We start from the raw sequence: 6,097 nt of genomic DNA on the forward strand, positions 1-6,097 counted from the left end.
AAGAGTGCCCTGATGGTGTTTGGCTCTCCAAATTGCAGCTGCCCACCACTACACTTGAAATGCACAGCAACATATGGAATAGCCAAATAAAGCAATGGGCCACAAGATGGGTGTATGACGTATTTATACAATTAATTTACAGATGTGTGGCAACACACAGCAAAGATAACAGGCAGGACCCCCCTCCCCTCTTCATCCTTCTCTCAATCTTCATTTCTATGCTTTGATGGTACACGTTGGATGCCAGTATGCCTGTGGAGCAGTGAAGAACACTTATAACTGTATATGTAAACACACTACTTCTGTCCATCATATCAATACATTGATAAAACACATAACTGATCCGTCCATACAGTGTGTGCGGATGGGGTGGTTGGGGTTCTGTACTATTGTCTGTTTGTACTATTGTACCCAACTCCAGAGTGGACTGTTACTCCAACACTATTTGAGCCAGTGGTGCGCAGTTACTGGAACTAGCGCATCACAATTATCATGCAGTTATTGGTATATTCAGATGAATTAGGGTTTTTGCCCAATTCAAATTTGATTGTGTTAAGTGCATGTTGAATGTCCACCTCAATATGCACTTAGATGTGTAAAGCACGGGGATAACAAAAACAGGGCACAGTCCAGAACAAAACAAACTGACGGTCACCAGTCTTGGGTGAGTGCAGTCGTGATGGTGGTCAGTACAAACACAGATAGTGTGGTGGGCAGTGGTGCTCCGGACAGTGCTGACCCTTGGCTACAGTTCCGAGTAGTGCGTTAACTGTCTGGTGGTAAAAAACACAGATAATTACACAGACAAACACAACCAAACACAACACGTAATTCTCTTTAACAACAAGAGCTCCTCTCTCGAGCCTTCTCTCTCCAAACTTTAACCCAAACGAAGGAAGAGATCAGCGTTACCCCAGCCCCTATATGTAATCCCGCATGACATCTAGGTAAACGATTGCAGCTGCCTTATTACTTGCAGCTGCCCCTCGTTTACCTTTCAGGTCAATACAGTCTTACAACAGAGTGTCGCTTCTTACCAGGCTAACCGACTTCCCGGTCCTGGAAACAAACTGTCAGGCCAGCCCTTCCAAATACTTCTCCTCCCGTTCTTTAGCGCCCTCACAGGTCGGGAGGGAGACTTATCACCAGAAATCATTGTATTTCTGTCACAAGATGTTATATATGTTATTATGGAAACAAAAAACCGAGGCTTATTGCTTGTATGTTTTTGCCGCAAATTCACTAGTGATGCAGTATATAGGTTTGCATCACCATCAACTTTAGGTAAACTGGGCTCGCTATATCATGCAGCATTCAGGTGCATTACAAATACAAGGTTTAATAGTCATCGTTGTATATTATACAATTCGGTAGGCTGGACTTCTTTGGCTTTACGCAGGTTAAGCACTTATATTCTGGTATATAAGGCTAGTCAATGTAAATTACCCGCTTATTTACCTTACAGCTTTCCACAGTAACCATAGCCTCAAATCTCATTCTTTTTTGCATTTTAAAATCCCAAATGTGCATACTGAAGCTGGTAAAGGATCCTTTGCTTATTATGCCCCATGGTCCTGGAATGAGTTCCAGCCCAAACTAAAGCTGCAGACCAAGATATCTTTATTACAATTTAAGAGTAAACTGCATGATTTCATGACTGAGAGTTGTAAATGTTTTAAATATTTGACTACTTTTCTGTATTTTGATTATTGGTTTAAATGTGATTTGCCCGTGTCTTAATTGTATTTTGTTGTGTATTTGTTCTTTATATATATATATATATATATATATATATATATATATATATATATATATATATATATATATATATACACACACACACAGTGCCTTGCAAAAGTATTCAGATCCTTGACCAATTCTCTCATATTACTGAATTACAAATGGTACATTGAAATTTCATTCTGTTCAATATTTTATTTTAAAATACTTAAACTGAAAATCAGTTATTGTAAGGTGACATTGGTTTTATGTTGGGAAATAGTTTAAAGAAAAATGAAAAATTGAAATATCTTGCTTGCTTAAGTATTCAACCCCCACACATTAATATTTGGTAATTGGTAGTCTTTTGGGGTAAGTATGTACCAGCTTTGAACACAGTGTCGGAGTGATTTTGGCCCATTCTTCTTGGCAGATTTGCTCCAGGTTGTTCAGGTTGGTTGGACACCGCTTGTGGACCGCAATTTTCAAACAGTGCCACATATTCTCAATGGGATTGAGATCAGGACTTTGACTGGGCCACTGTAGGACATTCACCTTTTTGTTTTTGAGCCACTCCAATGTTGCTTTGGCCTTGTGCTTGGGATCATTGTCCTGCTGAAAGGTGAATTTCCTCCCAAGCTTCAGTTTTTTTTAGCGGACTGAAGCAGAGTCTCTTGCAGCATTTTCCTGTATTTTGCTCCACACATTCTTCCTTCAATTGTAAAAAGATGCCCAGTCCCTGCTGATGAGAAGCATCCCCACAGCATGATGTTGCCACCACCATACTTCACTGTAGGGATGGTGTGTCTTGAGGCATGGGCAGTGTTAGGTTTGCGCCACACATAGCGCTTTGAGTTTTGACCAAAAAGCTCTATCTTTGTCTCATCTGACCACAAAACCTTTTCCCACATCACAGCTGGGTCACTCTCATGCTTTCTGGCAAACTCCAGACGTGCTTTCAGATGGTACTTTTTGAGTAACGGCTTATTTCTTGCCACCCTCCCATACAGGCCAGTGTTATGCAGAGCTCTTGATATGGTTGACTGGTGCACCATTACTCCACTCCCAGCCACTGAACTCTGTAGCTCCTTCAAAGTGATTGTTGGCCTCTCTGTGGCTTCTCTCACAAGTCTCCTTGTTTAAGTGCTGAGTTTTGAGGCCTTTTCTTGCCAGTGCCTGGGTGGTGTGATGCAGCTTCCACTTGATTATTGATCCAACTGTGCTCGCTGGGATATCCAAACACTTGGATATTATTTTGTACCCTTTCCCTAATCTATGCATTTGCATTACTTTATCTCTAATTTCTGTAGAATGCTCTTTGGTCTTCATTTTCCTTCAGATTCACATCCTTACCAATGATCCTTCAACAGTGGGGTTTTTGTCCAGAAAATGTGACAGCAACTTTAATGGTTCACAGGTGGAGGCCAATGGTAAGGTAATTGTGTCCTTGTTAGGGCAATTTCTTTCACCGGTGCAAACGGGGAGCTTCCACAGCACAGGTGTTGAATACTTATGCAAGCAAGATATTTCAATTTTTTATTTTTCTTAAAAATATTTCCCAACATAAAACCAATGTCACCTTACAATAATTGATTCTGAGTTTCAGTGTTTAAAAAAAAATAATCAAACAGAACGAAATTTCAATGTACCATTTGTAATTCAGTAATATGAGAGAATTGGTCAGGGGTCTGAATACTTTTGCAAGCCACCATGTGTGTGTGTGTGTGTGTGTGTGTATGTATATATATATATATATATATATATATATATATATATATATATATATATATATATATATATTATATATTTTGATTTTCATTACATGAGATTAGATTTTGAACTCGGCTTTCGCCAAGCTAAGCACCAACTAAGACATAGCTTTGCAGTAAACTAATATGATCCATCTGCATCTCGATCCATTTGCATCGTTTTCCATCTGTTGATGTAGATATCCTTCTGTCTGGTGTTGATTGCTGAAGTGTAATGCTGGCTCCAGGGATCAGCTCATTTTGCCTCCCCAGTGCATCAGCACACACAACGGCTGCGATGCTGGCTCCAGGGATCAACCCAGTGCGGTCTCCCCAGCGCATCAGCATTACAACCGTCTGGATTGAGCTAAGTAGGGTACATCTCTGGGGTCTTCAAGTGGGCACCTTCCATCCTCAGTGTTTCGTCGACTAGCCCACAACACCTCAACAGGGCTCAACAGTGACTCTGGCGTCCCAGCATCACCCCCCTCCATCCCCCACTCAGCTCAGCCCAGCTTACTTACCTGTATATCAGCGTTGCTTTCTTTCTATTGTGCTTGAGATCCCCATCCAGAATCTTTCTGTCTCAACCATGCCAGTTGCTGCTCCTTTCTGCTGCTTCAGGTAAGTTCTTCACTGTGCGACACAACGCTTGGCCACTGAACCCAACATCTTTAAGAAACTGGATTGTAGATGTGCCACAAATCCTCGACAACCCACCTTCACTGGGAAACTCGGACACTCCATCCTCGCTCTTCCACTAGTTGAGCATACCGAAGTTTCTTCCTCTCATACGCCTCATCCGCCTCATCTTCCCATGGCACTGTTAACTCTACCAGATGAACAAGCCATGTTGATCCAGACCACAAGACAATGTCTGGTCGAAGGTTAGTGGTGACAATCTCAGGTGGAAAAATAAGCCGTTGACCAGCATCTGCCAGCATCTTCCAGTCTCTAGCAGCTTCCAGTTGTCCCAGGCAAGGCTTAGTTTTAACACCTTTTCTTGGTGGTTGCTCTCCTGGATGGAGGAATATTGTCTTTTGTGTGCAATGCTTTGATGGAACTGGTGGCAACTTATTGGTCAGGTTACGCTTGTCTTCCAATGCTAAGGCCAAAAATCGCAGCACCTGGTCATGGCGCTAAGTAAACCATCCTTGGCTAAGAGCCACCTTACATCCTATCAAAATGTGCCTTAATGTTGCAGGTGATGAACACAAAGGACACGAGGGATCCTCACCCACCCAGAGGTTTAGGTTCTGTCGTGATGGGAGAACATCATATGCTGATCTGAAGAGGAAACTGATCCTTCTCTGTTCCATTGTCCATAGGTCTTGCCATGCCGATCTTGCATTGTTCCACACTCTCCCATCTCATCCATTCTCCCTGTTTGGCCTGGGAAACAGCCTTTACACACCTGATCCTCTCCTCCTGCTTTTGCACCTCATTGACTACCAGCTTCCTCCATTGAGCTGGGGTTACCTTGTGCCACGTAGGAGGAGATGAACTGAGACCAATACCTCCTTTTCCATGCTGAACTTGCCCCATAATTGAATGGCAGCCTTAGCATCTTTCACAGCTATCTTTGCCATCCATTTTCTTCCAGTTTTCAACACAGATGCTGCCTCCCTTACGCATTTGTCGCGTGAATCTACTAATGTAATTTCCAGTTGGACTTTGGTGCACTTAAACTCCTTGGTTAGAGCAGAGATTGGCAGCTGCAGTATTCCTTTACCATAAAGTCCCACTCTGCTGAGGCTGCGTGGAACTCCCAACCATTTCCTGACGTATGAAATGATTAAAGCTTCCAGCTTCTCAACTGTTGTCAAGGAAACCTCATACACAGTCAGTGGCCACAGCAGTCTTGGCAGTAGACCAAACTGAAAGCACCAGAGTGTCAGTTTGCTTGGTAAAGCGCTGCTGTCTATGCTCTTCAACCCTTCCACTGCTTGTTGTCTAACTTCTCCCACACGAACTGTATCCTTTAGATCCCCGTCGTACCATCTCCCTAGGCTTTTCACTGGCTTCTCGGACACTGTTGGTATTGCCTCACCATTAATATAGAACTTATTATCTATTACTTTATCTTTAATTATAGAGATGCTCCTTGATTTAGTGGGCTTGTATTGCATTCATGCCCATTCAATGTTATTGGTTAATTTGCCCAATAACCATTCAATGAAAAACAGTATAATACAGAATTTAGTTATATTTAAATTTAAAAAAAGAGACTAAAAATGTGGTTTTAATTGTAAAATTTGAAAAAATACTAAGATAAACAGATAGTTTGTAAAATAGAATTAAAAAATAAAATCTACAGTTTAATTATAAAATTAGAAAAACTAAGATACAAATCCCGTTTGTAATTATATATATATATATTATTATTAGATAATCGAGTTTCAAAGAACAATAACATACATGTGAAATTGGTAAAAATTAGTTGAAATGCTAAATTTTGATACATTGCTCAAGTCTGCGTTTTGAACACCGGAAGCAGTTTGGCTTATTGTTGCCTATTGGTGCTAGCTTCATGGAACTGGAAAGTATGTTTATGCCCGCTATGCTGAACTCTCTGGGATCGTTTAGAAATTAAGTCGGTATTGGCTCTTTAAATACAAAATATGACCCCA

The sequence above is a fragment of the Polyodon spathula genome, chromosome 1, assembly GCF_017654505.1.
Source record: "Polyodon spathula isolate WHYD16114869_AA chromosome 1, ASM1765450v1, whole genome shotgun sequence".
In the NCBI taxonomy this organism is placed as follows: Eukaryota; Metazoa; Chordata; class Actinopteri; order Acipenseriformes; family Polyodontidae; genus Polyodon; species Polyodon spathula.